This window comes from Montipora foliosa, chromosome 5 (assembly GCF_036669935.1).
Source record: "Montipora foliosa isolate CH-2021 chromosome 5, ASM3666993v2, whole genome shotgun sequence".
Classification (NCBI taxonomy): domain Eukaryota; kingdom Metazoa; phylum Cnidaria; class Anthozoa; order Scleractinia; family Acroporidae; genus Montipora; species Montipora foliosa.
The window spans coordinates 35,630,474-35,640,473 of record NC_090873.1 but is presented as its reverse complement, the minus strand read 5'-3'; the positions used below and the strand labels follow the sequence as shown (position 1 = coordinate 35,640,473).

Sequence of the window (10,000 nt, the reverse complement as noted above, 5' to 3'; positions counted from 1 at the left end):
GGTAAATGCAAAATAACCTGACGAACAGGAGAACTCAGAAAAATTAACATTTAACTAGATAAGCATAACGTTCCAAGTAATGAAACTGACTCCAGTTTGAAAAACAGAAAACATATCTACCTCTAAATTCGTCGCTTGAGGCGGAGCTTGTTGGATTTGTTGAACCGGAGGAGCCGGTGGTCCTGGCGCTTGAGGAACTTTAACCATAGAAGGACAGAAATAAAAACGAAACACTTCGAACCAGCGGCCGTGGATTTTGCGGCAAAAGAGAACAACAAAATAGGGAGGTTTACCTTTATAGTCGCGAATACATAAACCGTGTGAATTCCACGCTTTGTTGTCACATTCCAGCGCTTAATCGCTCCCGTGGAGCATTTTGGCCAGTTTGAAGTAATATGTCAAAAACGAGTGCGAGTGTTTCATAAGGCGTTACAAACACCGAGAAACAAATGAAAGCACGACACGGTAGGCACGAGTTTTTGACATGCCTTGTCAACCCTTTTTTTTACTACGTATGAGTGTTATGTGAGGATCTTTTGTTTTATCAGACAAGTGATAGTAATTTGAAAAGGAAATGAATCTAAAAGGTAGAACTTTCGAAAAAATTTACAAAATAGGGCGTAATGGAGAGCGAGACAGAATGAGCATTTTAAGCGAAATATCAAGAAGGTAGCTGATATATCGGATTCCCACACGGCAATCATGTAAAGCAGTTGTAATTAGTTTTAGTTTTTAACTTAAGCTTAACTGATGATTTCCCGTGTTTAAATAAAGATTTACATACAAACAAACATACATACATACATACATACATACATACATACATACATACATACATACATACATACATACATACATACATACATACATACATACATACATACGTCGTTTATGCCTGTCAAAATCGTCTTCCAAAAAAAGTGATTCGGTTAACGAGGCCCTTCCAGTTTCAACTAAATATGAAAAGAATTTGGCTGTGAACTCGTCGAATGGTTGAGGTTATGAGAGATGCAAGTGCCGGTTTTAGATTGCGATGGACTTTTCAAATGAGAGCAGACATTGCTGAAAATATGGATGCTCTTTCGCTTAATTATTGGGTTTCCAAATTCGTTTTAATGGACGCTAATAATAAGTAATAACTTTGTCGAACTAATCACAACATACGAAAACAATCAGTTATCGATTAAAAGCAGTCGTACGCGTAATGCAGACCGCTGGTGCTAAAACAAGAGAAAGTAAGTCACAATAGCTCTTTTCACGGTTAGTTTTTCTCATTTGCATTACAATGTAACCTAGCGGGCATCAGACGGGCGAAAATTCGGAAAAAAGCGCAGTGGCATGGGCGCTATCAACTTGAAACCGAACTAGAGAGACTGAAACGAAAAGCAAAAAAACGGTTCCCATCGTGATATAGGGCAATATCTTTTGGCGAAAGAAAAACTCAAACAGCTAGACTTGAGGGATTTGGAGGCAACTAAGATTCGAACGAAAGTGCAGTTCTCAGAAGAAGGCGAAAGGAGCACGCGTTATTTCTTTTCATTAGAGAAGAAATGGAAGGCAGAGCAAACTATTCGTCTTTTGACCAGGGAGAATATGGATACTGTTAAGGACATGAAAGGTCTTCTCTCCGAGACCCACGCATTTTATAAGATACTATTTTCGGCTCAACCATGTGACGAGGCCTCTCAGAATGCCTTTTTAAGTGTACCGTTTCCGAAGCTGTCAGAGTGGGACAGAGAACGTTGTGACAGACCTAACTGAGGAAGAGTTACGCAAAGCGGTTTTGTCAATGGAAAATGATAAGTCAAATAATTTCTATGAACACTTTTGGCCAATTTTAGGAGAAAAACTGACCCAGGTTTATAATTATGCATTTCGCAGTGGCCAGTGTCGCAGAGGCGAGGTTTCATTACGTTGTTATTTAAAAAAGGTGATAGGACTTTGTTGAAGAACCGGCCACCCATCTCTTTATTGACCGCTGATTACAAGGTTCTAACAAAAGCAATTGCGAATAGGTTACAACAGGTTCTGCCCACTATTATCCATTCCGATCAGACGGCTTCTATTAAGGGAAGGACAACAAATGACAACGCGCGGCTTCTCCATGATGTGCGCGCATACGCTAATGAAACCAATACACCTCTGACTTTTGTAAGTGTAGATCAATTAAGAGCTTTTGATAGGGTATCTCATGCTTTTTGATTTAAGATTCCGGATCGGTTTGGCTTTGGACCTAATTTTATTCATTGGATAAAGGTTCTGTATAACTCTGTTTCCAGCACGGTAAAAGTGAATGGTTGGTTCACGTCTTTCATTCCACTTGAAAGGGGCTTGAGACAAGGATGCCCGCTTCCTATGCCTCTTTATGTTATCGCTGCTGAAACCATGGCGATTAATATTCGGTGTAACGCAGGGATTCACGGCATTCTCACCCCGGATTCACAAGAGGAGGTTAAGTTATCGCAGTTTGCGGATGACACTACCCTTTTAATTTACTCGTCGATGAAAATTCCATTGGTGAAACGTTCCGTACTTTTGATCTTTATGAGAAAGCTTCTGACGCATAAATTAACAAGAGTAAGTGCAAGGGCCTGTGGAGTGGGGCTTTTGCACATAGAACTGACCATGCAGCTGCTACGGCTTGGAATGGTTTAACCAGTACATTCCTGAGAAAATCCTTGGGCAGTACTTCGGAAATGAGGACTGTACACAGCTTAACTGAAATCATAAAGTTGAGAAGATTAAAAACATAGTTACATCATGGCAGCACAGGGATTTAAGCTACAAGGGCAGAGCTTTGTTAATACATGCGCTGATGACGTCTACTCTATGGTATAATCATGTCACATCTTTACCTGGGCCCTCTTGGGTGGTTACTCAAGTGAAACAGATTATCTATGGTTCTTTTGGAATAATGAACATCCTCTTGTATGCAGAGACATTCTTGCATTACCTGTTAAGGAGGGAGGCTTCAACATCCCCCGTTTGGAATCCAGAATACATGCATTCCGTTTGAATACTTTGAAGAGGCTGTTTTCTGGAGAGGAAGCTCATTGGAAAAGGTTCACTGCATATTTCTTTCGTGTTTCCAATATGAAGCTTGGCAAGTTAACCCTTGCGCTGGAGTACTCCCTTGCTTTTCACAAGGAGTTGTTATCCACTTGGTTTAAACATAGTCCGTGCCGTGTTCGCACTCGCGTCTCAGTCTCTATTTCACTATTTTTTAACAAGCAGATCACTGTTGATGATGTACCTCTGTTCTACGCTAATTGGATTGCTGCGGGTCTAACGGGGGTGAGGGACATCTGTTATGAGGCAGTCCCGGGATTCTGGCTTAGCTATCCTAGCAATGCATGAAATTTTGACGGAACAACGTGGTCGCACTTTATCCCGAACAAGACGTGAATATGGACTGCTCGTTGAGGCTTTTCCCCGTCAGTGGACTAACCAGGTGTGTTCCGAAGCAGCACGTCCTCCCTCGCTTTAACCCCGTTTTAATATTCAATCTTCTAGTCCGAATCAAGACTCGCTGGATCCTGTCCTGTAAAACGCGTAATTTTTATAGTCAGATAAGTAGTATGCATAAGCCAGTTATACCAGCTGTAGCCACTTGGAAGCAAACCCTTCAACAGGAGCCAGCTTTTAATTCGAAACAGTGGGGAATTTTGTATTCTCCCTTAGTCTCTAATAAACAAGGAGACATTAACTGGCGTATTGCCCATCGAGTACCAACTGCATTGTCGTTGCATAGAATGACAGTTTACGATTCACCTTTTTGTCACAGATGTGGCCTTTTGGACACACTTGATCATGCAATCGTGGAATGCGTTACAGTTAAGAATTTTTGGTTGTTACGTGCAGACCTTCATAGACAAACTCACACAAAACAATCTATCGCTCACAACTGCTGTTAAGCTATTTGGAAAAGTTGAGAGGCCGAGTGATCCCTTCAACAAGAGGTCAATGGATTTAGTAAACTGGACACTTACAGTAGCGCGTTATGCTATATCAATTAAATCGCATTTACGTTTTCAATTTAGGTTACATTTGCTTCGTCGTACGCAGAATAATTTCCAAGATATTTGGTGTATACGTGAAGCATTTGCAAAGGTGTTTATTAATAACATAGTTTTCACGTTCTAAAAGTTTAATTTAGTACAAAACCAAGATAGTAGTGTAGGTATATAAGTGACTGATATATTGTGTCACCCTTTTTAACTGTAAATAAAAAGCTATTGCCAGCCTTTTTAGAAAAAAACACACCACCCCATAAGCTTATAGCTTTAAACATTATCGTGTTTAAAAAAGGTATATCTATCTAAAGGTATATCTAAAAAAAAAAAAAAGGCGCCAGACTCAAGGTTGTACACCTTTCTATCATTAGAATGAGATCTTGGGGCCTTCTGGTCTCCACTTGAAGGCGTGGGTTCGAATCCCATTCCTGAATCGACAGCTTGTTTCTTTTTATCTGACCATACCAACAACTGAGACTTTTTGCCAGCCTCTTTGATGGAAGACAAAGAGCAAAAGCAAAAGATCCTGACAGTACGATTGGACCAAGATAATTAATGAAACGTTTAGTTGAGATATCAAAAAATCTCTAGTCAGTGAGTGAAAACTTTTAATTAAACAAACAGTCGGATTCTAAGTTACGTTCCCCAAGAATGATCCTTTGACAGATTTCTCTATGGTGCAATGACTGCCTGTAAAATCTTTTCGACGTGAATTGAAAAAGTAATCAGGCTCGATCAGATAGTTGCAATGTATGAACTGTCAGGATGGCCGAGCGGTCCAAGGCGCCAGACTCAAGGTTGTACACCTTTCCATCATCAGAATGGGATCTTGGGGCCTTCTGGTCTCCATTTGGAGGCGTGGGTTCGAATCCCACTCCTGACAGCTCGTTTTTTATTTCACCGTACCAACAACTGAGACTTTTTGCCAGCCTCTTTGATGGAAGACAAAGAACAAAAGCAAACAAAGTAAAGTTCTCGAGGACTCTCTTTCAAAAGAACCTTCTAGTTCATTCTGGCCAGTAAGATCAGTGAATATATTGCTCTTCCACGATCCAAACTCCTGTTAGTCATTGACTATTTGACAAAAAACTGCCAAAATGCTCTATTCTCTACACAATGGAATAAGAATTAACGGTTATGTATAACTGCCTGGATGCAAACGTGTGATAATTTGGAAAAAGTCAACTTTGCCAGGATGGTCGAGCGGTCGAAGGCGCCAGACTTAAGTTAATTTCCACGGGACTGTTTGAGTCTTCTGGTCTCCTGTTGGAGGCGTGAATCCCACTTCTGGCAGATCTTTTTGTCTTTTATTCTCTCCGTTCTCGGGACAAAAAAAAAAGAGAATGCTATGCAACGCCCTGAAAACTGCATTTTCTGCCTTCGGATCATTCCAGTAACTTACTTTTTTAGATCAGAGATAAACTACTGCAATACCTCATCCACCAAGGTAATTAATGAAAGGTTTAGTTGAGATATCAAAAAAACCTCTAGTCAGTCAGTGAAAACCTTTCAGCAAACGGTCGGATTCTAAGTTACGTTCCCCAAGAATGATCCTTTGACAGATTCCTCTATGGTGCAATGACTGCCTGTAAAATCTTTTCGACGTGAATTGAAAAAGTAATCAGGCTCGATCAGATAGTTGAAATGTATGAACTGTCAGGATGGCCGAGCGGTCCAAGGCGCCAGACTCAAGGTTGTACACCTTTCCATCATCAGAATGGGATCTTGGGGCCTTCTGGTCTCCATTTGGAGGCGTGGGTTCGAATCCCACTCCTGACAGCTCGTTTTTTATTTCACCGTACCAACAACTGAGACTTTTTGCCAGCCTCTTTGATGGAAGACAAAGAACAAAAGCAAACAAAGTAAAGTTCTCGAGGACTCTCTTTCAAAAGAACCTTCTAGTTCATTCTGGCCAGTAAGATCAGTGAATATATTGCTCTTCCACGATCCAAACTCCTGTTAGTCATTGACTATTTGACAAAAAACTGCCAAAATGCTCTATTCTCTACACAATGGAATAAGAATTAACGGTTATGTATAACTGCCTGGATGCAAACGTGTGATAATTTGGAAATAGTCAACTTTGCCAGGATGGCCGAGCGGTCGAAGGCGCCAGACTTAAGTTAGTTTCCACAGGACTGTTTGAGTCTTCTGGTCTCCTGTTGGAGGCGTGAATCCCACTTCTGGCAGATCTTTTTGTCTTTTATTCTCTCCGTTCTCGGGACAAAAAAAAAAGAGAATGCTATGCAACGCCCTGAAAACTGCATTTTCTGCCTTCGGATCATTCCAATAACTTACTTTTTTAGATCAGAGATAAACTACTGCAATACCTCATCCACCAAGGTAATTAATGAAAGGTTTAGTTGAGATATCAAAAAAACCTCTAGTCAGTCAGTGAAAACCTTTCAGCAAACGGTCGGATTCTAAGTTACGTTCCCCAAGAATGATCCTTTGACAGATTCCTCTATGGTGCAATGACTGCCTGTAAAATCTTTTCGACGTGAATTAAAAAAGTACTCAGGCTCAATCAGATAGTTGCAATGTATGAACTGTCAGGATGGCCGAGCGGTCCAAGGCGCCAGACTCAAGGTTACATACCTTTCCATCATTAGAATGGGATCTTGGGGCATTCTGGTCTCTACTTGGAGGCGTGGGTTCGAATCCCACTCCTGACAGCTCGTTTTTTATCTATGATGGAAGACAGAGCAAAAACCAAACTCAGCAAAGTTTTCGAGGACGCTTTTTGAAAACAACGATTTAGTTCATTCTGGCCGGTAAGATCAGTAAATATATTGTTTCATGATCCACACATTTCTTAGATAACCAAAAGAACCATCACACAAAAAATTTATGGTAGAACTGCACGAACTCATCTCATCGGAGGATACAGTGTGCGTCTACTGTATCCCGACAAGCTTCAAAGAGAGAGACACTCACTGAAAATTCCCAAGCCGATTGTTCTCACCTCTCATCGCGTTAACATTAATATAAGCAACAGAGAGAGCCATGAGGAAAACCTTAAGAAAGGAGAAATCCATAATCACAGGAAGGAATAATAACTGCAAAAACCTAAACCGGAGGTGGTAAGACAACAGCAGGCATACGGTGCCTGTCAGGTTTGGGGAGACGGGCGACGACGATTAGAGCGATTGGACACCTCGGGGCTAGCAGAAGGTCCCTTTCATCACCGGACCTAGACCGAGAACCGGACGAGACATGAGTACCACTTCACACGGTGAGGCAACGGAAAAGTGAACAAGGACGAGGTTGAGGGGAAGTCCCAGACGATGCACTGTTTACACCGGAAGCAACCCCTGACCCCTACTATTGCCAACAACGGTGACTGGAACTTTTGATCTCAGAGATCTAGTCTCTAGTGCCACATTGGAAGCCGAACCAGAAAGTAGTAAGTAAGTAAGTAAGTAAGTAAGTAAGTAAGTAAGTAAGTAGTAAGTAGTGAGTAAGTAGTAAGTAAGTAGTAAGTAAGTAAGTAAGTAAGTAAGTAAGTAAGTAAGTAGTAAGTAAGAAGTAAGTAAGTAAGTAAGTAGTAAGTAAGAAGTAAGTAGTAAGTAAGTAAGTAAGTAGGTAAGTAAGTAATTAAGTAAGTAAGTAGTAAGTAAGTAAGTAGTAAGTAAGTAGTAAGTAATTGAGTAAGTAGTAAGTAATTAAGTAAGTAGTAAGTAAGTAAGTAGTAAGTAAGAAGTAAGTAAGTAAGTAAGTAAATAGTAAGTAAGTAATTAAGTGAGTAAGTAGTAAGTAAGTAAGTAGTAAGTACTAAGTAAGTAAGCAAGTAAGCAAGTAAGCAAGTAAGTAAGCAAGTAAGTAAGTAAATAGGTAGGTAGGTAGGTAGGTAAGTAAGTAGGTAGGTAAGTAGGTACTCGGGGGAGTTGAGAGAATTCTCGAAAGTTATGCAAACCCTCGACTGCGTCTCTGGTTTGCATAACTGTCTCGAATTCTCTCAACTTCCCCTCGTGTTTACATGAGGCTATGGAAACGCGGAAAACGTCCTCTATTCCTTACTATCGATCTCAGACGTCCGTGGACAAGGGCTTTTTTTCAGCCCACTTCATGGACTGTTGATTTCAGTCTGCGGTTGAAAAATCTGATCACGTGATAACATTTTTTGTGGCTTTGCGGTTTTGAAAATACCGACCATGTGGCGCGAGTCCTTCGTTCTTCCCACGGCCGAGAAATGAAAAAAACCTGAAGAAACGTTTCCACTTGCTTCTTATTTCCTCGGACAAGGCTTTTCCTGGGTTACCCGTAATAGCTTCGGCAGGTTTTACTCGCCGTCAACATCGTTTCACGTTTTTCTCTTTTGGGGAGAGCAATAGAAAATAGCATCAAGGGATCAGTATAGCCACAAAAAATGTTATCACGCGATCAGAATTTTTTAACCGCAGACTGAAATCAACGGTTCGTGAAGTGGGCTGAAAAAAAGCCCTTATCCACGCACGTCTAACTTCGACAGTAATTGGAAAACATGATCCACCCACTGTACGGAAAAGGTTTTTGCGTATTCCACGCATGCACCTTTCTTGCTTTAGGACGTTGGAAAATACCCGTATTTATATCATGGGATGCGTGATCGACGTTTTTAATACAACCATCCCCAAGGATATTGTCATTCACCTCGACGACGAAGTGCCCATGAGAAAGCGTTTATTTATTTTTCTCCGTTTACTTTTCTTATTACTTGATAAGTCACCTAAGACCCGCAAGAGCTTTTCATACTTTTCTGTAAATCCTTCTTGAAATCTTTATATGGCCACAATTTCTAACAATAGTTCAGGGTCAACTTATTCCATAATTTTGCGACTTATTCTTTTCTTCCAAGCAAGTTATGGAATTGTTGCCAATTACGGTTATAAATTGTGACAATACTGACTCAACCTATCTGAGCTGTGTATTTATTGTATAATTTTAGATCGGGCACTTTCTCACGAGTCTTATTGCAAGGTCTATTGAGGCTTCGTGGATTAATAAACTACTTACTTCGCTCTGCGATATTATTGCTATAACTCTTATTATTCGGGAAGACCTCCCCGGGATAGTACACTCACTGTGGTTGTCACGACGTGTTTCTTTCTCTACGTTTGCGGGTCTCATACGGTTAATACGTTTCGGTAACTAAAGAGCAAGGAAGAGCAAGGAAGAGTCCATTACCCAGTCGTAAGAATCTGGTATCAGGTTTGTCCCCATCAGTGTCAGAAAAATAAACAATAGACCAATCTTGTACCTAATTCAAATCTCCCAAGGTTAAGATTCTTTGTGTAATGTATTCGCATTATAATATAGCATTGAAATTAAAATAATATGGAAATAGCTGGACCAAAACGTTTTATTCCCAAAGGGTTTGAATTGGGTACAACATTTAGTTGGCCGAATTGGGGTCTATCGTTTATTTTCCAGCAAAGAGAGCAACTTTTCTTTCGCTTGATGGTGACTAGGCTAATTTTGGGTAAGCCTGATACGTTGCGCCTAAAGTGTATTCTGATGGCTCCATCTCCAATTAGATACTACTTGATGTCTTAAATACTGAAAGCCTTGTTTGTGATGTTATGGTGGTGTGGTATGAATAGACAACATTTGCATCTGTTAATCGTTTATTGTAGTTTTGTAACTTGAAGCAACTCTTAAACAATTGTTCTTTATCGTCCATCATGTCCAAAATGGGTGATTGAAGCTAAAGCTTGTTTTACTTTAGAAAGCTTATTGAAACAAGACTCCTTGGGAGTAAAAACGAAGTTAGACAACATGGTGGTCTGTAGTCACAAATTCATGTAGTCTGAGTTTTACATGAGCTGTCTTCTCAGGAGTGTGGCATACGGATCCTTTAACTTTGTTTAAACTGCAATGAAGAAAATGGAATTATGAAATCAAGGTGAAATTATTATATAAATCAAAACATAGCAAAAGTTGAGCCAGATTTTGTTTAGGTGTTAAAGGGAACCTCCACTAAAACAGGAATATATCTTTAAAATAAT

The 10,000-nt window shown here is 40.3% G+C and overlaps 3 non-coding genes across 3 annotated transcripts; all 3 read left to right on the top strand.

The window, feature by feature from the left end:
- The first annotated feature begins 4,772 nt into the window (after nucleotides 1-4,772).
- Nucleotides 4,773-4,896, top strand: Trnal-caa (transfer RNA leucine (anticodon CAA)). The gene is made up of 2 exons: nucleotides 4,773-4,810; nucleotides 4,851-4,896. It is a non-coding gene; the product is annotated as a tRNA-Leu (tRNA).
- Nucleotides 4,897-5,668: 772 nt separating this feature from the next.
- Trnal-caa (transfer RNA leucine (anticodon CAA)) lies at nucleotides 5,669-5,792 on the top strand. The gene is made up of 2 exons: nucleotides 5,669-5,706; nucleotides 5,747-5,792. It is a non-coding gene; the product is annotated as a tRNA-Leu (tRNA).
- Nucleotides 5,793-6,564: 772 nt separating this feature from the next.
- Nucleotides 6,565-6,688, top strand: Trnal-caa (transfer RNA leucine (anticodon CAA)). The gene is made up of 2 exons: nucleotides 6,565-6,602; nucleotides 6,643-6,688. It is a non-coding gene; the product is annotated as a tRNA-Leu (tRNA).
- Nucleotides 6,689-10,000: the final 3,312 nt, after the last annotated feature.